General features: G+C 41.8%; 1 long non-coding RNA gene across 1 annotated transcript; it reads right to left on the bottom strand.

Annotated features, from left to right (window-relative positions):
- Positions 1-1,892: 1,892 nt before the first annotated feature.
- Positions 1,893-24,423, bottom strand: LOC134172888 (uncharacterized). The gene is made up of 3 exons (XR_009968052.1): positions 24,198-24,423; positions 21,101-22,353; positions 1,893-2,523 (listed from the first exon to the last, which is right to left on the bottom strand). It is a non-coding gene; the product is annotated as an uncharacterized LOC134172888 (long non-coding RNA).
- Positions 24,424-25,977: the final 1,554 nt, after the last annotated feature.

The following is a 25,977-nucleotide window of genomic DNA, read 5'->3' as shown; positions in this document are numbered from 1 at the left end:
GTTAGGTGCTACAAGCTTCAGCGCTTCAGTACTGAAGGTCTTGCCATGTAAATACTGACCAACCACAGCAGAAGTCCTTGAACAAATCCTACTACCTTGGTAAACTGGGATAGCTGAGCTGTTCTCTCTAAAAACTGGATGCTTCCAGCTTTCTGGATGTCAGATAAGTCAAACACCTTTGATTCTATATCCCAAAAGCATTACAAATACTGCTTTTTTCCTGCCTCCTATTCCTTAGGCCTACCCAAAATTTCTCTGCAGACATTTTAATTTAAACAATCGATTTATGGATTAACCTCATCAAGGAATAAAGAATAGGTAGCGTATCAAAAATTCACTACTGTAGTAAATTACATTTGTTAAAATTAGACTCCTGTTGAATAAGGCCTTGATGATAATTGCTAAAGTTGAGTATTTGTGGTAAAGTGACACAGACTTAGTTATTAGAAAAGCAAGATTCAGCATTTTTAAAGTGTTGGTTTCTACTGACTATTGAAATTCAATATGCTATCACTGGACTTATTTATTGATCTATTTAACAGTTTTACAGAGCATTGCCATGTACTTGTTAACATTTGAAAAGCAAAACCTAAACAGCTCTCTTTTACGTTCAGTCCATCCTGTACTATGACACATTTCCTGGATGTACTACGAGCAATAAATTCCATGTTTGGTATGTGTTTTTGCAAAGCTATAAAATCTATGGAGGTATCAAAAATAAAATTTAATAACACAGATGATGCCCAGACATTCCTTTCCCATTGAATCTCCTAAGGGCTGACTTGCAGAGAAATCTAGATGTGCATTTCCCACTGATGTCAGTAAAAGCTATGAATAAATCCTCAAAGTAACTTAGTCACTGAAATATCTTGCTCATAGATGATTGCCATCTAATACCATCTCTATCCCTCATTTAGGAGTCTGTAGGAGCAGAGAGCACTTCTGGAAGAAGAGAGAACTGCTTTACTGGATACAACTGCAGTTCAGAGAAAAGGACAAACCTCAGGAGCCAAAGTAGTTGACCCACCTGGATGTGAGCAGCTAACTCTGATCAGGTATGTGCATTTGGCAGAATCCTGAGAAGTGAGACACATCCTGCAACCATGCTCAGCTCTTGTTCACAGCAAGAACTTCAGCAACATTTTCTATCCCCATGGAAAGTTTCATCCTAAGCTGACCATCTGTGCCATTCATGCTGTTTCAATTCATATAATTACCACAGGAACAAAAAGAGGCAGAACATATAGAATACTAGTTAATTAACATGAACAGGATATCCCTGCTCCAAGGGATATCTTTTATTTATTCATTATAGAATATCTCTAAGAAGAAACATTTGTAAAGGACAGAGTAACCAAATAGCTTGGCCACTTGGGATCTGGCAGAGCTGAGTTTAAACAAATTTCTTGGAACATACAGAAGAAGATGAGTCTTTGTCCTTCATCTCCCTAATGGATGCTCTGACTACTTAACTCCTCTGGATATATGCATGCGGTTTTTCCCCACTCGCTCCCTTTCCCTCCTTTTGTTTCACACTTCAAGCGCACCCACTGGCTGTCCTCCTGCTTCATGGCACAGATTGAGATGTTGGCTTTGGCACTGGGCAGCAGTAATACCAAACCACATGTAGGTTTCTATATGCTAAAGAATGGAAACATTTTCTTCTTAGTGTACCTGGTTCAAGAAGGAATGAAATCAGAAAGCATTATAGCTCTGTGATACAGTTTGCACACTAAAGCTACTAATAGTTGAGTCTTGTCATAAAAACTAGTAAGGTCATCAAATACAATTCTGTTATTTCTAAAAGTATTGTTAGTTTCCCTATAATATTTTTTGCAAACCTTAAACAGCAGGTAAAAAAAAAAAAAAAAAAAAAGTTGAAAGATGTAGATGCAACTGAAAATGTTTAGAGAAGAACAATGAAGTTTTACAGCCCAGTACCTAAATTCACCTATGACTGGAACTCGGACAATTGCTATATTTTGTCTGACTTCAAAAAATTTGTTCTTCAGGACAAAAGTTAGGACAAGCAGAAAAGGAAAGCTTTACATTTAGAACAGAAAATTTTGGAAGAACATAATTTTATTTGCTTAGTTTTCTTACTTACTCAACCAAATATTTTACCAAAGATGTAATAACCATGTAAAAATAACTGTTCACGTACAGTTGGTTAATGATGGATAACACACCATCAGTATCAGACTTGCTTAGAATTGAAGAACAAGATCTTTGGACATGTATGAGAGAGAGGTTAAGTATTTCACCTTTAAATCTGGTACTAAGAGCCAAAGAGAAAATCTTGCAGAAGAAAATGAGATGAGTCACTGTTATCCATGCAGGAGGCTTTTCATCATCATCTGCTTTTCCTTGGTCCTGGTGCTCAGTGAGGGCCAGTAAGCAAGACTGGCAGCACTTATATGGGGCTGATCCGAGCAAAATGGTCAACTAAGCTATGGTCAGTGTAGCTTACTCTGAAATCTGAAGCAGGAACAACCAGGTACACACCAAAAATATCCTCTAAACCTGAAAACACACCACCATTTGTCACAGCCTCCAGGGAAGTATGCATATAAGCAGATATATGATCTTTTACTTACAACACGGGATGATCTCTTGGTAACCTTGTAAGTACACCAACACTTCACTGGTTTGCTGCCAGCACACCTAGCTACAAACTGACTAGAATTTAGTCCTCAGCATTTTCAAGTATCACAGTTAACAGCAAATCTTTTCCAATAACAAGAAAAAACATTTACACCCTTTGGCCAATAAACATTTTCAAATGCTGCAAAAGCTAAACAAGAGTGCTTTAAAGGTTTGGGAATACTAAGCCCTGATTGATTAGAATTAATCATTTACAATGAAGGGTGCAATTGCTTCATTCATGCCTCGGAGTCCTGCAGGATTTCCCGAGGTATTTGAAGGATGCAGGTTTTAAATGAAAATATGACATTTTAAAATGTAAAATTCAACATACTAGTTGCAGCTAAGAAGTCTGAAGTAGCCAAGTGGCACTCTCCCTTTCTGTCATTTCATTTGTAAAGCTGGATTCCCTTTGGTGGGTCAGGTTTTGTGTTAATGTATTTGAATATTGTGAACATCACAAATATTGTAAGACTGGGCTTAACTGCTGGAATGGAAGTGTGTTGATTTTATGCCTTACGATAGATGTGCCTTTGTGTAAAGCAGTAAAAATTGGTAGAGATGGGATACAAGTAGCAGTAAAAAGAAAAATGTTGAGACTCTTTCTTTTAAAATACATCCTGCAGTTTAGCTATAAAGCTCCTTATTTTTAGAAAACCAGTAGAATTGTTCAGGCTCTGCCCCTGCAGTTTCAATAGCAGTCTAGTGCTTTAAAACCCTGACCTTGAAAAGAAAGCGTTTACATTGTAAATGTACTGGCAGTATGTAGACTATTCTATGACTGAGTATCCAACTGCGGCAAAAAGTTCAGAAGCAGATTTTCTTTATTCTGAAAGGCCTAATCCATGGGGCTTTTTTAGTGGTAAAAGCACTTGGCACTAATTGTGACTTAGTTCTAGCAGTGAACCTGTATAATTCTCAAATTTCACACAGCCAATTAATTCCCATGAATATCGGGAATCACAGACTCTGATTAAGTGTTGATATGCAGCATTTTTTGATGCTTAGATTTTCTGCAAGCAAAGGGGACCTCTCAAAGCTGGTCTTGTGTCTAAAATGCAGTATGGTATCATAGCTTTAGATTGTGCACGAGTTTATGATGACCAGAGGACTTAGAGTATAAGCAGAAAACAATCTGTGGAGGTGACACAGGGATGAAATGTGGCATTAGAAGGATATGCAGCCCCTCCTGCTCCCAGGGCTGCCTGTTGGAGGAAGCATGATGGAGAAGAGGCAAAGCCCAACTGCAGAGACATTCTGCAATGGGTCCAATTCACAGCAAATCTTTTGTAAAAAGTCTCACCTTCGAGAATCTCTTTGATAAAGGCTCACTTCCCCACCTCACCACAAAGTTCTCCGTTCTGGTATGGAGGCCCCAGTCACAACCCTACAGTTTAGGGAGGCTTCTCTCTTGCTTCTAAAGCAGAGACTTGCCATTTTTATTATGTACAGAAAATGAGCACACCTTCTCCAAACTTACAGTTCTTACCCTTTACAAACAGGAGGAGCATTCTAAGCACTGACTGTGCATCACTTGTTTTGTATATTCTTTTATCATTATTTCCCCCTCCTTTTCTTTGTTATTAAACCATTTTTATCTTAACCCATTTTTTCCCATTCTCTCCCCATCCCACCAGGGGAGAGCAAGTGAACGGCTGCATTATGGTTTAACCCCAGTCGGTAACTAAGTACCACATAGCCACTCACTCACTACCCACCCACCCCACCCCCAGTGGGTGGGTAAAATCCATCGCTTGAGATAAGAAGAATTTAACAATTGAAATAAAGTAAAATATAACAACAACAACTAATAACAGGAATCAGAGAGAGAGGAATAAAACTGAAGAAAGACAAGTGATATGCAGTACAATCACTCACCACTTGCTGACTGATGCCCATCCCATCCCTGAGCAGTGATCAGCCCCTCCCAGCCAGCTCCCCCTGGTCTATATACTGGGCATGATGTGCTGTGGCATGGAACACCCCTTTGGCTAGTCTGGGTCAGGTGTCCTGGCTGTGCTCCCTCCCAGCTTCTTGTGCCCCTCCTCACTGGCAGAGTATGGGAAACTGAAAAAGTCCTTGATTTAGGGTAAGCATTACTTAGCAACAACATAAAACGTCAGTGTGTTATTAACATTCACAGACTAAAGCCAAAATACAGCACTGTACCAGCTACTGCCCCACCTGAAACCAGGCAGACTGTGTGGTGTTTCACTGCCTGTCAGGTTAAACTACAACATCGGTAGAGGATCCCTTCAGTTGCAGTGGAAACACAACTGTGTTAAAGTCTAATGAAGGCCACTAGTGGACAAGATCTAGAAAAATCACTAGTTGATCATACCCCCCTATGTTGATTGAAGTAGCTGACGAAAATACTAAGAAAAAGGATACTTTAGCTATGTCCATTAATGTTCCATTAATTTGCACTACAGATGATATAAACAGGACCTTTTAGAGCAGTCTTGTGAAAGTTTGAGATTGGGACACCTTCAGAGAGGCTACCAAGGCAGCAGTTACTGTTACACTGGCTCTCACATCTTTCAAACATCCTTAGCACTGTGTGTTATGGTTTTTAAGTAAACAATTGCTGCAGTCTCCACATCACAGCTGGACAGTTTAATACAGAGTTGGTTATACTCCAGAGTCAATGGCAGCTTGATAGTTATGTCCAGGGACTCCATTTGACAAGATAAATAATCAGGTCACTGTACACTGCTTGTTACACATTCAATTTAATCCCACCTGCAAGAATTCATCAAGCGGAGCCAACAAGACTATGTCTTTCTAACATGTGATACCCTGAAGTAAAATGGTGTCAGCTCAAAGGCCTGGTTCTTCACCATACCCATCAGTCAATGAAGACCTCAAACAAATGATCATGGAAGGCCATGGCCTTGCCAAATATACCTACCTTGTTATGAGGGAAAGCAGAAAACAGCTATAAATTTTTAGGGTTTTATAAATAAACCAGGGTAGTCAGTTTGGGTGTGAATTTTAATTTAAAAGGGTATCTTGAATAAAAGTAGTATTCTGCTCCTCTGATTATGTGATCTTAGTAAAATAGGTGATTCCTTACTCTGTTTGAGTAGTTAAAACTACGGAAGCCTGTCACACAGTCACAGAATCATTAGGTTTGGAAGGGACCTCTGGAGATCATTGAGTCCAACCCCCGTGTCCTACACTTCAAGACAGTGTTGTATGATTAACAACCATTTCTCCCCCTAAATACGGGTATTTTTGGAAGTTCTATGGAAAAGGGAAGCTTATCTTTCAAAACTGCTGTTTTCCTCTAAGTGGAAGTAAAGTCCCAATACGATGCTGCATCTATACTTTGCTTGAATAAGAGGTCACATGGGTAGAATATAGCCCACTATACTCCTAGACCTGGCTCTCTGAGGACACACTTATGGAAACAGGGTGATTACAGATGAGGTCGCAGTGTTCACAGTATGCAAACCTCAGGCTGCCCATCAGTCCCAGCTACCTTTGTAGCATATGGTATGAGATATGAGTGCTCTTCTAGGAAAGATGCCAAGAAATCTGGTCTGCAGACTCTTGGCCAGACCATGGCACCAGCATGGCAAAAGCAATGCAGAACAGCAGCCTAGTCATCCTGCAGCTCAACCTGAGGACACAGCCAGCACATACCCAGTCTGTGCCAAGAGACAGAGGTACCCAGAAATCCAGTCTGACCCTGCTCTTCCCTGGCTGCTTAGAGGCTCACGGTACTGGTGTGAAGAGAGTTTATGATGAAAAAGCAGAGCAGAAGAAGCCTATATCCACAGGGACATTTTGAGAAGAACAGCATGTTTCCATTGTTCTTCCTGCAGCTGAGATCACGGGCTTCTCTTAATGAAAATAGCTGCTGGCTATATTCTTAATGGGAACACTGTGATGACACAAAGAGAGGGGAGAGATAAAAAAAATATATATATATATATATATATATATAATTTCTATTTAACTTCTATTGTAGGCAAACAGTTGAGTCTGGAACTAGAAATACGTAAGTGCCCTTCACTGGAATAATTTTGTTTGGTAATGTTGCTTTACAGCAGTACTGAAGCTCCTTGGATGCTGTTTCTGAGCACTTCCTATCCTATCTTCCATGTATTTGCTTGAAATTTCACCTCTCTTTGGACCTTTAGAACTATTTATGTTTGATTTTGGACAATTATATGATCCCTACAAATTTCTTGTTTAGCTCCAGGTTAAGTTGAACTTTATTTCAACAGAGCTGGTTATTTTGACATAGAATATTTTCAGCATTTAAGCACCTACAGCCAGTCTTACACAAGTCATAGAAAAGAGTAAATAGGTCACCTCATCTATTCCTCTGCCTCAAGGGAGAATCAACTATACCTATGTCAGCCCTGACAGATATTTGTCCAACTTGTTCTGAACAGCTCTAATGATTGAATTTCCATTTTCTTATCTTTTCCAATGCTTAAATATCTTCTCAAAATTGAAATCATTATGAGATTATTAAGAATGAAACTGTGCCACCACATTTTGCAGTGGAGTCCTTCAAATTATTGTGAAATGACATCTTAATGTAAAAATGAACAACTGTATCTAGTGGTTTGCTCAAGATGGGTGCCCTCCCACTCACACAGTAAGAGATAAAGGATGATCACTAACCTTCCAGCTCTACAAAAAATTGCAGATCCCTTCTCTTCATTTTACTTTTCCTAATTCTAGGAGCAGATATCTGAACTACCTGCACATCGTTTAAAGTACTTCAGAAGGTCTTTACTGGAGACATCTTAGGTGTTTATGCAGGAGACAATCTGGTGCTACGGTTATAATTATACTGTAAGCATCTAGATAGTGTATCATGAACACAGATCTTTGAATTTTATATACTTACTCTTTCAATCACGTTCTCTAAGTGAGCTATATTTGAGATTTGAGACTTTAGCAATAACCTTTTGTATCTGGGATTCACTCCACTGTCACATGCAGTATATAACCTCTAAGAGAGGAAAAACTTTGCATAGATTGACTTTGTCTGCTTTTGCAATACTCCAGTTGCTCACCCCATTCTGCTTTCCTTTATAGCCATACTCCGGCTGTGAGCACCTAGAGAAAAACTGTCTCACCACACACTGGTACTCCTTGTTGAGCAATGTCCTGATCCTTCCACAGTGCCAGTAAATATTAACAAAGCAAAATAATGACAGTATATCATCAAAAAATAATAGTAACAAACAGTAATAGGTATTTCATGCAAATAAGCAGTCTCTTAAACTGCTCTTTAGAAAGCATATTGCATTTTTAGAGATTCACAAAACAGTGTATAGAATGACAGAATCATAGAATAGTTAGGGTTGGAAAGGACTTTAAGACCATCCAGTTCCAACCCCCCTGCCATGGGCAGGGACACCTCACACTAAACCATGTCACCCAAGGCTCTGTCTGAACCTGGCCTTGAACACCGCCAGGGATGGAGCAATCACAACTTCCCTGGGCAACCCATTCCAGTGCCTCACCACCCTTACAATAAAGAACTTCTTCCTTATATCCAATCTAAACTTCCCCTGTTTAAGTTTTAACCTGTTACCCCTATCCTATCACTACAGTCCCTAAGGAAGAGTCCCTTCCCAGCAACCTTATAAGTCCCCTTCAGATACTGGAAGGCTGCTATGAGGTCTCCACACAGCCTTCTCTTCTCCAGGCTGAACAGCCCCAACTTTCTCTGCCTCTCATATGGGAGATGCTCCAGTCCCCTGATCATCCTCGTGGCCCTCCTCTGGACTTGTTCCAACAGTTTCATGTCCTTTTTATGTTGAGGACACCAGAACTGCACACAATACTCCAAGTGAGGTCTCACAGAGCAGAGTAGAGGGGCAGGATCACCTCCTTCGACCTGCTGGTCACGCTCCTTTTGATGCAGCCCAGGATACGCTTGGCTTTCTGGGCTGCGAGCACACACTGCAGCTGGCTCATGTTCATTTTCTCATCAACCAACACCCCCAAGTCCTTCTCTGCATGCCTGCTCTGAATCTCTTCTCTGCCCAACCTGTTGCTGTGCCTGGGATTGCTCTGACCCAGGTGTAGGACCTTGCACTTGTCATGGTTAAACTTCATGAGGTTGGCATCAGCCCACCTCACAAGCATGTTAAGGTCCCTCTGGATGGCATTCCTTCCCTCCAGCATATTAACCGAACCACCCAGCTTGGTGTCATCAGGAAACTTGCTGAGGGCACACTCAATCCCACTGTCCATGTCACCGATGAAGATGTTAAACAAGACCGGTCCCGACACCGATCCCTGAGGGACACCACTCGTTACTGGTCTCCAGCCGGACATTGAGCCATTGACCACAACTCTTTGTGTGCGGCCATCCAGCCAGTTCTTTATCCACCGAGTGGTCCATCCATCAAATTGATATCTCTCCAATTTAGAGACAAGGATGTCGTGTGGGACAGTGTCGAATGCTTTACACAAGTCCAGGTAGATGACATCAACTGCTCTACCCCTGTCCATCAGTTCTGTAGCCCCATCATAGAAGGCCACCAAATTGGTCAGGCAGGATTTCCCCTTAGTGAAGCCATGCTGGCTGTCACCAAGCACCTTGTTGATTTTGATGTGCCTTAGCATGCCTTCCAGGAGAATCTGCTCCAAGATTTTGCCAGGCACAGAGGTGAGACTGACTGGACTGTAATTCCCTGGGTCATCCATTTTCCCCTTCTTGAAAATGGGGGTTATTTTTCCCTTTTCCAGTCGTCAGGAACTTCACCTGACTGCCATGATTTTTCAAATATGGTGGACAGTGGCTTAGCAACTTCATTCCCCAGCTCCTTCAGGACCTGCAGATGGATTTCATCAGTTCCCATGGACTTGTGCACGTACAGATTCTTAAGATGGTGTCGAATCAGATCCTCTCCTACCATGGGCCCAAGGTCTTCATTCTCACAGTCCCTGTGTCTGCCTTCCAAGACTCAAGTGGTGTGGTCAGAGCCTTTGCCAGTGAAGACTGAGGCAAAGAAGTCATTCAGAACCTCAGCCTTCTCCAAATCCAGGATAGCCAGTTCTCCTGAGAGCTTCCGGAGAGGGCCCACGTTGTCCCTAGTCTGTCTTTTATTTGCAATGTACCTATAGAACCCCTTCCTGTTACCTTTAAGAACTTTCTGTTACTTTAAGAAGGCATCCATTTAAGAACTCTCTGGTCTACAATATACAGGTTTCTCATGAAATTTCAACGTAGAAATATCAAAATTTCACCATTATTTTTTCCACAATACTGGCAATAGCTGGCATAGTCCATTCTTCCTCCTGCCAGCTGCTTTATTAGCCATTTTAACTGTCACGGTTCAGGACAAATAAGCCACCAGAGAGACTGGTTGAAAGGTAGGTTACGCAGCTGAGTGAAAGGGGGGTGGGAGGAACAGGGGGGCATAAAGCAAACATCTGAAAAAAAGTATTAAAAATTTTGCTCTGCTTTTCTCTAAAAGAAAAAAGAACATGGTGGGAATTTCTTGTTCATTTTGCTGAGGTGCAGAACTCTGATTTTCTGAAAGGCTGGAAGCGGATGAAATCACTTGCACTTGTATCCCAACCAAAGACTACCCTTCTACTAGGAGTATTTTCTTTACAAGTTTTAACAACCAAACCTTGTATAGGCTTAATATTTTGTGCAGGCACAATGTAACTGAAAGGAGGAGGAAAAACAGGAGATCTTTTCCTGCTTCCATACTCCTGGCTACTGGGTCACCTTCTCCAGCCCCCTGCAACATAGTGGTGCATTTGCAACACTCCCCTTGCTCCAGCCAAGGCTGCCTGGGATCCTGCATTCAGATTTCCCTCAGGCACCCCTGGAATCACTGCAACCCCACAGAACTAAAATTCCTACAGCCTTTACCTGCAGAGCACAGTAGAAAGTCCAAAGGGACTTCTGCTGCAGGAGAATAAAGGGCCCAATCCTCTATGGGGTACATCAAGCCAAGCATCCTAAGTGCTTGTGAAACCCACTCTATAAAAGGAGGGCTCAGAAAAGCAGATGCAGCTCTCCAAAGGACAAGTCCTGTTAAGAGTTCTGCTGATCTCCAAGGCGGTAAGGCACCTCCTCATCCCAGCAGAGTGGCTCAGAGGCAGATTACCCTGCTGCTGCACTCACACAGCCAAGCACGACTCCAACATATGTTCTTTGCTTTTTTGGCTGAAGTTAGGGTTGCCTTTTCTCCCTTTCTCCCCCCCCCCCCCCCCGCCCCATCCTTGCTCTGACTCTCACAGGAGCAATAAATGCCAGCAGTAAATATTCTCAGCCTTACAAGGATTTCAGTAAATTAAGGTTCACATCCAAGGTTTGGGCAACTTCCTGTATTCTAAATGGGATCCAAATGAGGGTTTTCCAAAGTCTACAGTATAATAAAAATAAAAAACATACCTAAATCATTAAAATGAGTGACAGCATTCCCTATACCAGTTCTGGACTCCATAAATAATGTATAAAACCAATCTGCATTATATTAGCAAAAGACAGAAATTAGAAAGGGGCGAGAGCAGAAACGTTTCATTTTTCGGCGACACAAAGAAAATCCTCCCTGCTCCTGAGCCGAGAGCTCCATCTCGTGGGTGACGGTGGATGCGGAGTCGTTTTCTGCTTATCGGAATATTATTAATGTTTAAATTTTCACCCATTTAAAAGATATCATGAGAATACAAGCTTTTTACTGAAAACAGCAAACCAGCACCTCCGTGCTCTGCAGCCCCACCACCTGACTTTGCTCTGCTTTATCTCACATTTCCTCCCAAACTCTCACTAGAAAGGGGCTAGCATTTTGTTCTCACCACTTACAGTGTCTACAGCCTAAGTAATTCACGTACGCTGGCATCCTTGATCTGCTTTGTGTCCCTGCCCGTGAGCCAAGCATGCTCACCGTGCACACGGGGGTCAGTGCCTCCCCTGCCCTGCTGCTGATGTGATGCTCATGGAAGCAGCAACAGGCTCCCACGGAGCTACCTGGGCTCTGGGCCAAGGGCTGCATGGAGCTATCTGGGCCAAGCCCTCGTCCTGGTCCTACCCCGGGGGTTTTATTCACCAGTGTAAGGTGGAGCCTTATAATAGCTTTTTGGTTAGCTCAGCTTTACGGGGCTTCCAGCTGGTTCCTTGGGGAGTGAACCCCTGTGGCACACAGCCCAGCATGCTCTGGCGTGGCAGAGGACTGTGCGGGAGCCAGTGCTGTGCCAGCCAGGGCAAGGGTGCAGTTCAGCCTCCCCTCCCTCCCTCCCTTCCCACCTAGCCAGCCCATACCCTGCATACCTGGGAATCCTCCCTCAGAAATGTTTGCAATTGAATTTATGAACATTTGGAATATACTTCCAGGATGAAAGACTACTTATCTGGATAGTGTTATTGCCTAGTTGCCTAGTTGCATCTCATTATGCCTCGTTATACACCCTTTGATGCCACAAGTTCCTGTAGGGCACCACTATCTCTTCAAGCCACCCTTCAAATATGTGTGAATACATCCCTCACTCTCTTACCAGGAGAGGTGAGATAAAGCTTAAAAGACCCAGCTTTTCTAATAGTTGGCTTTTTCTTTTTTCTTTTATTTTTTTTTCCTTAACACACTCTCCAGAATTGGAAATGCCTTAAATTTAGCTGTTATTTCCAAGATACCATTAACCAACAAAGAGTGCTTTGAGACAGGCAACAGTACAGTTTACAAAGCAATACCCTCCTAAATGCTACTGAATGCAGCAATCTGCTGTACTGTCATAGGCTTATGATTAATAGAAATTTGGTTGTAGCCTTGGCTTTTAAAAGTTGCAGTCCACAGCACAGAGGTGGGCTAAGGAACGAGACAACATGGAGAAAGAAAAGACACAGGTATTTCACCAAATATGGGCAGAATTCCCCCAGAGACCAGACCACAACAGAAAATCCACACAAAGTGGTCACAGCATGCCTGCGTTTCCATAGCTGCCATGTCACAGCAGGTACATACCTATAGGGAGCCACTTCCCTCCGAAAGACTGGAGCCTGATGTTTTTTAGACTCGGGACTCATGCCTTGTTTGTAAGGGGAAAAGCAGAGAAGGGGCCTCTCTTTGACCCTCAAGGGGGTTCTAAATGGTAGCTCAAGGTGAGTTTCCCACTTCTTAGGCAGCTGCAAAAGAACAAAATGCAAATCTAATCTCCTTCCTTCTCCTTCAAAGCAACCATGTGAAGTAGACTTTGAGTGAAGTAGAGTTCACACACTGGGGACTCTTGCCAAAAAGAATCTGCATCAGATCTTGAAACTCCTAATTTCATGTGAAACTTATGAGAGAAGAGGAAACATACTGAGAGGTGAAGGAAAACAGGCTGGAGGACCATGCTATTTCTTGCTCAGCTGGGACAGGATCTCACCTTGATAGTTCTGGATGATAGAAGTGCGCTGATCCTGCTCTTGAGCATGGCAAAGCCCAGACTTTCAAGCAAGGTGGTGAGCTGGGGGTCTGAGATCAGCAAAGCGCTTTGTGATGGAGGTGGAGAGAGCAAGACACAAAAAACAGACCAAAGAAAGACGAAAATGAAGGAGCTGACAAAATTAAGCCTGCGTATAGGTTATATATAGGTATATATATTATAACCTTGAACATAGATGGAATATAATGTCAGTGTTCTGTAACAATCATACTCAGACCAGAAGGAAGTACAAAATACTGTTTGGTGGATTGCTGCAGTCAATGGCCATCAGCTGTTCATAAATCAAGTACACAGACAGACTGCAAACTGCCTTGCTGCCATGACAAAGACACAGTGATTAATGTTTTTGTTATGGATTAGGGAGGCACTGAGGTAGTATTATATGTAACTCTAAGATGTTACCCTTTTTTTACTTCTCAGCTGAAGGCCAAGCAAAGTTTAGTCAGTATTACTCAGAATTAAACTGCTAAGAGAGTCATATGTTTCATTTTAAAACACACAAAAAGGCATCCCTGCAAATGGCTTTTTTTTTTTTGTAAATTCAATAACTATTATGCAGTAGCTTTTTCAGTATTTTCTTACACTTATTGTCCTATTTTGTGCTATGTAAGTTTTTCTTCAGGCTGTATTTTAGCATATATGTATATGTAATTCTCTTTCCTTTGCTTGAGGGTGTTTTTCAGTCTCTGCAGTGTGGCATCAGTCCAGTATCTACAAATCATTTAGTCTCCTCAGCCTGGAGAAGAAAGCAATTGCTAGAAATTCCCCAAATTCCTCAGGATGAACAAGAAAAAGAGAATCCAAAGACTCTCAGCAAGAAGAATTGTGGTACCAGTATGCACAGAGCCAGATCCTCCACTGCAAGGATAATCGTGAGGGGTCTGGGACACCGTGGGTATTGTGCACATGGCTGTCCCAAATCGTCTGTCCCCTCCAGACCACAGGACTATCTCCTCGCATACTCCTCTTACATACAGACTCCTGCTAGTAAACTCAGATTAGCTCAGCTCTTGGATGAGGAACACACAAGTGTAGCTGGACTGTTTTTCCACAAGAGATATGTTCTGAAAAACTTCAAGGAACAGTAGGGTCTGTGAGTATTCCCTGCTCCAGCACCTTTCTATGCTAACTGCTATTTTCTCTGCCCATCTGCAAAGACTCAGAGGATTCATTAACGGGATTTCCTAAACTCATTAACTGATGAAGTGGAGGGAGAAGGGGGAGAAGTCACAAACACTGATAAAGCTAATACGTGACTCGATTCCTGCATCTGAAATCAGACCTATGCTTTTGGTTTTCTTAAGCAGCTTATCTGCAGCACTGTTGCTACCTGTAGCATCTACCTAACACTCATGTTTGTGTTATTCCAGTAGTTTTAGCTGAATGCACTGTCTGATGGATGGCAGTATTCTAACCTAAATTGAAATATATTTCTTGGAATCACTGTTAGGAAAAAAAAATCTAACTCTAAATTAAAAAAAAATACTCCTCTATGGTTTCATTTGCTGATGAAAGAAATAACTAAAATGAAATGAGCCAAAATGCAAAACACATCTCTACGTTCACAGAAAAAGTCATTTGCTGCTATTTTAGCAAAATGCTCACAGAACTCATAAAACAACATTCCCTCAATTTCTTGTTATTATAGGGCAATTGTTCTGTGTTTATCAAAAGATTTCGAGAAACATACTGTTCTTGTCTGAGAAAAGCGTAATGTTAGTGGACAACTGTTCATTTGATTTTATTTGGCTTCACAAAAAAAGTAGCTGTTGTATTCTGAATAACCAAAGACACCCACCATGTTTCCAATATAGTGCTGTATGCACATCTCACTGTTCGGCTACTTCATTCTGTCAGTAGACATTTTATAAAGGGTACAGACTGGTGCAAAGCACACATCACCAAATACTTTGAAATGTTTGGGGTTTTTTTTGCCTTATTCAGTAAGAATGCACAGACACTTGTCTTCCAAATCTTTTGCTAGACTTTCATAGTTCAGATTTTATGAAAAACACAGGTTCCATGAGAAAGGCTTATCATTCATATTTAATATTTATTTGCATTGATCAGTCATCAATTAGCCTTTTAAATACATGTAATTCTTCTTTATGTTCCTCTGTTATCCAGCTCTCCCTTACACAACTAACTAGACTTTTTGTTTAACCTTCCAAGACACAACCAAGACGGTTCAGAATCTTACGAAGGCTCAAAATGAAAAATAACATTCTGATTCTTGTTTTTTCCCCCAGTAAAATATTAAAAGAGATATTTTACTCACATTGATCATCCTTTGCATACATTTTCTGCTTCAGTAGGATTCAGCTATTTTCCTTTTGATTCTAAATAAAGCTTTTCCATACAAATATTTCCTTCAGACTATTCAAATCTTTTAGCATGATAAACAGGCATTGCAATTTGACTGAATTGCTATACAGGTAAACAGTTCTTTATTCCACAAAAATTACAGAAAGTGTTGTGACAAGTGTTTTCACCCTTCATATACAGTTCTAGCTCCGTCAGACACTCAGAAAAAGTATTTATACTAAACACCTTGCAGTTAAGTCATAGTAAAGGCTCTTTACTAGGCATGATTCTCATTTCAGAATGTCTCTCATTCGGCAATAACTATCATCTTACATTGGTTAATCAGACAGGTCTGATTTTAAGTAACTACAGAGCCTGACAAGACAGAACACTCAGGTTTTGCACTGACTGGATATGTGAAAATCTGACTTGGACTTCTCATATGACCTTGAAATACCTGTCCACGGCCTGCAGGGATGCACAGGGGTGCAGGATTCTGAAGCATGCCTTAAATCCTGCTTTTCTGGGTCTTGGAATTCTTACGCTCTAATTCCTACCTTGGAAATCCTGGTAAATAATGGTTTTGTCCTGGTTTTCATACACAGAAAGTGTCAGTATACATTTGCAGTGTGGACTCAGCTTGCTGTTACACACTGGCTCATCACTGCAGAGCTCATAGGGCTGGCTTTGTGGTACTGGTCTTTGAATGGACACTCAGCTTTCCAAGCAGACAGAATTCTCTGCTTATATGGTAACAGTCATTCAGCTCATCAAACTAGGCACAGCAATCACTAAATAGGGGTAGGAAGAATTTTGAGTGTGTTTTTGCTGTTCCCCTCACCAACTACTTTACTAGTAGCTTATTGCAAGGAGATAGATATGAAGTAGCAGGTACAAAAAAAAGAAAAGAGCAATAACATTTCTCAGTTGGCTTTTTGCAGGGGAAGAGGAGCTTCCCCTTGGAAGTTTCTTTCCCTGAATTAAAGACAATGCTTTGCTGGCCAGGGTTTCATTGGCCTTGGTCTTTGTAATAATGTGAGGGATGTGGACTATGGATCTTTGTCCTTTTCAAGAGGAGGAGCTTGTGACGTGGTTTAAAACTGCAAGTATGAAAATCTGATCAGCAAAGTTTAGCAGCTATACGTTTTGACTCAAAATCTAGTGATATCTTACATTAAAGAATAAAGACATTTACAAAGCCACAGGTCTTTTATGGCAATGATCAGGGAATGATCAATAAATACAGAAAACAGTTTTTCCATGATGTAAAACAATGGCCCAGAGGAGACTGATAAATGACATTAAACTGCAGCTTTCCTCATTAGAGCTGTTGGTAAGGTGTGTCCTGTGATTAATGACAGATCATTTATACAGCATTACCAGCAGGCAAATAATTCTAATTACCAGTAACGTCAAATCATAATCACTATGGAAATAGTTTACATAATGGGATAGAATATTTGGTCATTACAGGGCAAACAATTCACTATGTTAACTGAGGTTAGTCAGTTATGGCAGAGTAAATAACATTAGAAATTAAACAAAGCCAAGCTAATATCAGGTTTTATCCAGTTAATAAGCAGTAAGCTTATCCCTAGCAAAACACATCAGACAATGAAAAGACCATGTAAAAACACATCAGACCTTGTAACTTTGGTGTCTAATGTAACACAAATTGGAGATAACATGTAAAAACTTCCTGTCAAGCCAGATGTTACTGGCTGTCTGAGGTGCATGAAAAAGTGGTTGGGGAAATTCGCAGTGAAGCTTACTGATTTTTATTGCTTCATAGATGATACTTTCCTGTATTTGCAGGGTTAAATCTTCAGATGCGAGCCACAGGATCTTGTTTACAGTGTGAAGGATAAAGCACTGTGGCAGTCAAAACCAGCCCAATGAGGCCAGTCTGTGTTCACACACTTGAAACATAGCTGTAGAAGTAGCATTATACTAAATCTGGCACTAATCTAAATCTATTAACAGAGTTATTTACAATCATAAAATCAGTTAAAATTCTCACCCAGCACATGGGGCATGCAATGTGCTAGAAATATGGTGGAAAGGAAGAGAGCAAAATGTACAGGAGGTAATAATATATCTTGGTAAAAAGCAAAAGGGAGCACAGAGAATGCTGTATTACCACAATTGTGAAAATATGGATGAGAGGAATGAGTTATATACTTGACTGTGGAAATGAAAATATTACGATGTTGGGGATGGGGTAAAAGGAACAGTGTTTTCCAGCTTTTCATTTCCCTACTGAGAGGAAAGGATAAGAGGCAGACATTGTTGCTGTGAAGAATGCCTGAAAGCTAACAGATGTATTTGTGAGCTTTAATGCAGATTAATTTTTTACTGAAGAGAGATTACATTTTATTTGCTTGTTCTCATTCTCTTTTGTCTTCTGAAATCATAAAGCAGAAAAGGGTAGCTGGGTTACAAAGCTGGACACTCAGGCACTGTCGGGTATCTTAAAGGCATTAAAGACGCTTTCACAAGGGACTCGTCTCCTTGTGATGCTGAAGGACATTTGGACATCAGCAGTGAATTCTAGCGGAAATCGCCATCCATGGTAAACAAATTGGAGACAAACCCTTATTTTGGACTCTGTCCTTATTCAGTGTTGCTCTTGTGACTCATTTTTGTTTTCCCAGTGTCTCAGATAACTCCATGCTAGGACACGGACAGATGTCCTCCTCAAGATCCCAAGTGCTGTTCAACCATTCTACCCCCAGTTGTTTGCACAGCCAGCAGCTGGAAGTATCCCCATGGCTCTGCTTCTGGAAGGGATCTTGGGTGGATTTTCTAGAACAGTTCAGGCAAACAGCCCCAATAGTGCAAACTAGTTTCATCAGCTGTTTAAATTAACTGAGTTGTGGTTGTCTGAAGCAGATTAGCAAATATTGACAAGATTTCTCCTGAGGACAGTAATCTCTAGCATAAGCAAGTATCATACAGCTGGGGAGAGAGGGTATTTCCAATCTTATTTCCATTTCCAATGGGCAGAGCTGTGTGAACGTACATCCCTGATCTTAGGTGGCTGTGATGAACAGCTGTGCAGTAACTGAGCATACTGAAAGCAAGTTAGCCAAACTGAGGTCAGTCAACGGGATGGGAAGTAGGGGGATGGTTCTGGCATGTTCAAGTACCTACAAAAAGAGCTTTGTTTTCATAGGTGCTGCCTGGTTTCTGCTGTTATGGAAGTTAACGTTAGTTGCAGATGCTCAGCACCTGTGGAACCACCAATTTATTCAGGAATCTCACTCTTTATTAAAGTGCCAACTTTAATCTTAGCTCTGGAAGTTTTTCTCATGTACACAGGCCTTCTGAGGTTTTAATAAACTCTCTTTAAAGGAATCCTAATCTCAGTTCCTTCAGTTCTTATATTACCAGGAACAATATTTAGAGTGTGAAGGAGGCTGGGAGAGAGATTGGCCAGTCCTGTAGCAGGTAACAAAAGTGATTTTGTTGTAGTTCTCTAGTAAAGCATCAAACTCACTTCATGCATTGTGACTATGCAGCACAGATGTGTGCTTGCCAGTCAACTGCTTTGCCTATGAATGCACAAAAAGACATTTTTAAAGAGACACAAGGAGCTGCTCAAGCGTTTGTAAGCCCAGACATAATAAGAAAAGTGAGTAAGGTGGTACTGAATTAACTACTTTGATATTAAAACTGTGTAACATTATGGTGTGATAGGGCTTGAATTGAGAGAAGAGCAATAAATTAGTTTTATCCTATTTGAAATGCTTTATTAGATACAATAGTAGATAATACAGAGGTTTAAAATATACTTGTGCAGAGATGAATTCTTCCCATGTTTAGTACATTGGTAGTCAGATATACTGTATTGCTGAAGAGTGGGTTATGTGAGTCACTTTCAACTTATTAGCTCTAATCTGGATGTGACCGTTTCAGCTTAGCAAGACAGAGGCATGATGTCCAGGCAAGCAGTGCTGTAATTACTCCCCAGATTTCTTTGTGAACCAGCAATGCGCTGGATCAGGAGCTTGGCCAGTACTTGCCTGCCCAGGGACTGCAGGTTCCTGCAGGAGGGTGCTTCCTGCTGCAGTTCTGGTGAATTCAAAATCCTTAGCTTCTGCTTTTTCACTTTTAAGGCTTACTTCTGCCCTGCTCTTCACCACATGGCTTGCTCTTTTCTAACCATGTACCAACAACAGTTGCTACCTCGTTAGGCAGTCCTTGATCACTATGGTTATTAAAACAAACTCATTCATTCATCAGTATTAATTAATGCATGTTATTCAAGGCTCCTGAACTTCCTAAAATATTTTTCCTTGGTAGTTGTCGTGGTTTAAACCCAGTCAGGTAACTCGTTCACTCACTCCCCCCCACCTTCTTTCCCTCCCCCTACTCCCAGAGGGATGGAGAGGAGAATCAAAAAGAATGCAACTCCCACAGGTTGAGACAAAAAACAGTTTAGTAACTAAGGTATAACACAAATCACTACTGCTACCACCAATAATAACAATGATAAAGGAAATAACAAGGCAAGAGAATACAACACCTCACCACCAGCCAACTGATAACTTGCCCCCCCCCAGCCTGACCAAGCACTGACCCATACCTCCTCCAACCCTGCAGTCCCCCAGCCCTTCCGACTAACTCCCGGTTAGCCCCCCGGGCATGACGTGCTGTGGTATGGAATACCTCTTTGGCTAGCTTGGGTCAGGTGTCCTGTCTCTGCTTCTTCCCAGCTTCCCCTCCTCCCTGGCAGAGCATGAGGCTCACAAAGTCCTTGGCCAGACCAAAACATCCGTGTTATCAGCTCTGTTCCTGAGCTGAAAGTCAAAACACTGCACCGCACCAGCTACCAAGAAGGAGAAAAATGACTGCTGCTGCTGAAACCAGGACAGTAGTGAAATACCTTTTGACCACACTGATTTAACTTCTAATATGCCTAGCATCAAAGCCTGTGTGCAGCAGCAGTTCATGTAAGTTGAGATCCCGCAGCCCAGGTCAGCCTGGATGGGGCACGGCTGTGTGAAAACAGCTACCTTTGAGAAAGAGCTACAATAAGCCTTGCTTGGGACACCCTGTGGATCCTCTGCCCATGACCCATCACGTGCATTTAAGCTCCGTGGACTGAGACCACACTAGTGAGGCCCTTACCTTGCCACCTGACTGGTGCACACAGCTCTGGAGCTCAAAGACTCGTGGCTCCCTGGTGCCTGTGGTGCCTAACGTAGCAAAATATCTGAAAGTAACCAACTACCTGCTCCAGGGCCAGATCAGGCACCTGGTACTGGATGTATTTTCAAAACACTTAGGTTTTATCTAATTTTATTTTAAATAATCTCTTCCTATTTCACTTGAAAGGGATTCTTAAGCTTGCGTGCAGATTTATGTCACTTCAGAGGAACACAACAGGACTTGAGAGATGAAGCCTTTGTGTGTCAACTACATGAGAAAATGAGAGCAAATCCTTCTCCTCTACTGAGGAGAACTAATGAAACAGGGCTACTTAAATTTGATACTCATGCTTGGCCACACTGTTATACCAGAATTCATTTTTTCGATCACTGGGCAGAGTGAAACCCTGCTCTGAGGCTGGACGGTCCTTCCTTAATCTGGGCTCTTAACAAAGCTAAAAGCATGGTAATTCTGGATCTACCTGAATTTACTGAATATTCTGTTTAGCAGACTAGCTAACTGTGTTTAAACACAACATCCTTCATTTAGTCCAAGCTATAACAGTGATAGAGACAATTCATACCCATTCCCAAGATACACCATGCTGCTGTATGCAACCATGTATTTCCCTATCTTCAGCCCATGTTTCAACATCATCTAAAATGAAAACAGACGAACAGGCCTTGGAGAGAATTTACCAAGCAGTTGACTGATCCAAGACCTTCCTGTAACCCTCCCTTCTCTCTGAGTACAGTAGTTACACTGATATAGTGATGAATTAACCTACTGCAGCTTACTTTGACAAGATATATTTCCCTTTAAACTGCATACATACTGCTTGATTCTCCACCTGCCTGTATCTTTGATGGAGAATAGGTTAATTCCCTTCACCCTTTTCTAACTGAAAAAATAGGTTTTCTGTAAGTTGCATTTCAGACACTTGGTCAACAGTGATGGATGGCTCACCTTTCTCACCTTCTCAGGGAAGACATGCTCAGGCTCTCTTTCCCACCTGCCACTGGAGCACTGCCACTCCAAAACCTTCACTTCTGTTTAGATAGACTTGCCAATAGGTTCCATGCTGGCAATCCATTAGCATTTTCCTTAATTTCCACTTACTTATCCTGGAAAGTCTCCTTCCTCCTGCATATTGTAGATTGAACTCAAAAGCTCCCCTTGTCTGCTCTGTTTTTTTCATATTCCTACTGTCAAAAGAAAATCTCTCTCAGCAGTGGCCCCAAAGAAAGATTACTTACAGTTGGTGATGCAAAACTTTGGCAACATGCTTGTCTTTTTTCTCACAAACAATGCAGGATAGCTAACACCTCTTTGAAATTATTTATGGAAACATTGCTGCATTATGTGTGATCTACCTATGCTATGTTGAGGAAACATAATCTAAACCAGGGAAGAACACTAATTCTGGCTAGATGAAAACATGTTTGTTTCGTATTGCTGTATCAACATGCTTACTATATGAGCATTCTTAATCAGTCATTTTCTCATGAGAGAAAAGTTCTTGGACTTCATTGATATTCACGTATTCTTCTTAACCCTGCTGTTGAGGGCATTACCTCTTTCGTTTTAATGAAAGCTGAGCAGAAGATGGAAACCTCACAAAAGGTATTTATTTGCTGACCTGCCTGAATCTGGGCACAGGAGATAGTGTGTGATGGATTGGGCAGAGTAGGAAAAAAATAGCATTATTTGCCTCTTGTAAAGTGATATAGCAAAGAGAACATAAATGAAGTAGCATTAATGCAGCAAATAGGAAAGGGGATAACTGTCTTTCAAAGACTACTTTAGAAAAGGGAAGAAATATATAGACTGGCTATACTTGTGAAAAGTGGATGGCTCAAGAGCATCTTAAGAACCTGAACATGCACAAGTCCATGGGACCTGATGAAATCCATCCGCGGGTCCTGAAGGAGCTGTCGAAGGAAGTTGCTAAGTGTGGGGAGTGAAAGGCGATAAGATTTGCATGAAAAAGAGATTGGGAATGAGCTCTGAGGCCTTGGTGCTTGACAAGCCCTGGGGCAATGAGTTGGAAGGTTGAAGGACAGGCAAAGTAAACAAGTAAGCCTTGGGAGGATGGGCCAGGATGCAGCTGTGGCGGGAATCTCAGCTGGAGGCCAGAGGATGTGGGGATTGTGAGAGGGTCTGAAACACTGTGATTGGACTATTTACGTGGAGAGTCTTACAGGGACCAATGAGACTGAACACTGTAAGTATGCACAGGTTGGGAAAGTACCAAACAGGGGGACAAAAAGGGCTTGGTTGCAATAAAGTTGGATTTGAGTCTCCTCAAACACAGCTGTGCCACTGTCCACCATATGGAGTCTAAGTTTACGTGGAAAAGGGAAATATAACCCCCATTTTCAAGAAGTCTTACAGAGCAGTCAGTCTCACCTCTGTGCCTGGCAAAATCTTGGACTCCTGGAAGGCATGCTAAGGCACATGAAAAACAACAAAGTGCTTGGGGAAATCCTGCCTGACCAATTTGGTGGCCTTCTATGATGGGGCTACAGAACTGATGGACAGGGGTAGAGCAGTTGATGTCATCTACCTGGACTTGTGTAAAGCGTTCGACACTGTCCCACACAACATCCTTGTCTCTAAACTGGAGAGACATCAATTTGATGGATGGACCACTCGGTGGATAAAGAACTGGCTGGATGGCCGCATGCAAATAGTTGTGGTCAATGGCTCAATGTCCAGCTGGAGACCAGTAACAAGAGGTGTCCCTCAGGGATCAGTGTTTGGACCAGTCTGGTTCAACATCTTTGTTGGTGACATGGACAGTGGGATTGCGTGTGCCCTCAGCAAGTTTGTCGATGACACCAAGCTATGTGGTTTAATCGATATGCTGGAGGGAAGGAATGCCATCCAGAGGGACCTTGACATGCTTGTGAGGTGGGCTGATGCCAACCTTATGAAGTTCAACAAAGCCAAGTGCAAGGTCCTACACCTGGGTCAGAGCAATCCCAGGCACAGCAACAGGATGGGCAGAGAAGAGATGCAGAGCAGGCATGCAGAGAAGGACTTGGGGGTGTTGGTTGATGAGAAAATGAACATGAGCCCAGGAAGCCAACCGTATCCTGGGCTGCATCAAAAGGAGCGTGACCAGCAGGTTGAAGGAGGTGTTCCTGCCCCTCTACTCTGCTCTTGTGTGATCCCACTTGGAGTACTGTGTGCAGTTCTGGTGTCCTCAACACAAAAAGGACATGGAATGGTTGGAACAAGTCCATAGGAGGGCCATGAGGATGATCAGGGGACTGAAGCACCTCCTGTATGAAGACAGGCTGAGAAAGTTGGGGCTGTTCAGCCTGGAGAAGAGAAGGCTGTGTGGAGACCGCATAACAGCCTTCCATTACCTGAAGGGTGTGGATAAGGATACTGGGAAGGGACTCTTCCTTAGGGACTGTAGTGATAGGATTGGGGTAACGGGTTAAAACTTAAACAGGGGAAGTTTAGATTGGATATAAGGAAGAAGTTCTTTATTGTAAGGGTGGTGAGGCGCTGGGATGGGTTGCCCAGGGAAGCTGTGAATGTTCCATCCCTGGCAGTACTCAAGGCCAGGTTTGGACAGAGCCTTGGGTGACATGGTTTAGTGTGAGGTGTCCCTGCACAATGCAGGATGGTTGGAACTTGATGATCTTAAGGTCCTTTCCAACCCTAACTATTCTATGATTCTATGAAAATTCTGAGCTATGGAGGAGGTAACTGAAGTAAGCAATAATAGAAGACTTTAGGAATAGTCTCAAGTTTTTGACTTGAGAGAAATACAAATTGGAGAAGCCTTCTCTGTTACATGCACCACTGGTCTGTATCGCAAGCATTGCAAACTTTCTGAAAATGAGAGAAAAAGTAATTTTAACAAAAGACATTTATTTTGCAAAGTCAAGAGAATGGAAGCAGCGGGACAGAAAAGACTATGACCACAGTCAGGTCTTTTACCACAATGTTGTCAACCTTAACTGAGTATTTAACCTGGTGTTAAGTAATATCATCAATGTCTGTGATCTTTAAAAACTGGAATAAACTTAACCCCTCCACACTGAACAACAGATTGTAATACATTAGATACCCCTCAATTTATTTGCAACTCATGGATGAAAAAAACCTATATTACTTTGCCAGGCTGCCCTGTTTGGTGGCTGAATTAGTCACAAAGTCCCATAGCCAAAAATCAGCCCTACATGATTTTATTTATTTTTCTAAAGCCAGCACTTGTACTCAGTAAATCAAACACAGGCCAGCTTTTCTACCACAAGTTCAAGCTCCTGCGAAAGCAGCAGAAGTAGAAGCTTCCCAGCTCTTCCAAGGTGTAGCACATTCAGCAATAGCACAGCCTTGTTTAGTCAAAGGTGTAAGGAACTCCATGAGCAGAAGTAGAGAAGTTTGGATTCTGAACTCCGGAGATTGCTGCAACCTGCATGTCACTTTTCAGTGCAACTGGACTCAAGGTATTTATAAGGTGCAGAATGAAGGAGGTGTGCAGAGCTCTCTGGAGAATGGTACAGGGTGAAGGAAAGGTTATAAGGCCATGAGGCCTTATTAAATGGCACCCAACTCAGTTTTCTTACCACATGGTTTTGCCTTCTAACCACAAAGTAGGTTTGGAAAAGGATGTATGTAGATGGTATATGAGCCATGTATTTCACCACTAGCTCACTGCTGTTCAGAGAAAGCAAGTTATGTTGGTACCGTTTGTCAAAGCAATTTTGTGAAAGCAGGAACATCATGGCACATACAGGTTCAAGAGCTTAATTTCCAATCTCTGACACCCCTCTTCAATCTCCACCCTGCTGTTCTCTTTCTGAGCACCTGTAAATGGCAGTGTGTTTACTTTGCTACATCCAGTGGAAGATTCAAAAGATCTGCAAAATGCCACAGGTCTCCTACGCTAATCTTACATACACCTGTCCTAAAATTCAATAATTTCAAAGCATCTGTTATTGCAACATCTGGCTCCTTTTAAGACTTTTCTCACCAGTCAATCTCAAATGTAGTTTCTGACTCCGCCACTCAACTCATTGCCACTTTCCTCTTCAAGAAGTCTGAAAATAGTAACATAAAAGGAAAAGCCACTCTGCAAATGTACATGATGTGTACAGTACATCAGCTCTGGGATCCAGCATGAAATGTATCACTGCATTCACTGAAGTTTAGCAAATGTATGCATAATAAAATATAGGTGATACATGCATTGTCAGTGTATGTAAAACATGCACTTTATTCTGCACCCATAGTGCAAAATATTAGACCAGCTGAATATGCTAAACAAATAGCTCCACCTAGTTTCTAAATAATGTTATTTCTTAATTCACACTGATCATGTACTATTTGAATAAAACTGAAGGTGAACAACAAATTAAAGTAGAAAATACTTAAAACAATGCAGTAATGTGGGGTTGTCTCAACTGGACTTCTCACATTTCTCCATGTAAGCTTCCAAAC

The sequence above is a fragment of the Pezoporus occidentalis genome, unplaced genomic scaffold (genome assembly GCF_034315485.1).
Source record: "Pezoporus occidentalis ecotype Australia unplaced genomic scaffold, CSIRO_AGI_Poc_V1 ctg48, whole genome shotgun sequence".
Taxonomy (NCBI): domain Eukaryota; kingdom Metazoa; phylum Chordata; class Aves; order Psittaciformes; family Psittacidae; genus Pezoporus; species Pezoporus occidentalis.
Note: the sequence above shows the minus strand (reverse complement) of the source record. Positions and strands in the feature narration are given on the sequence as shown.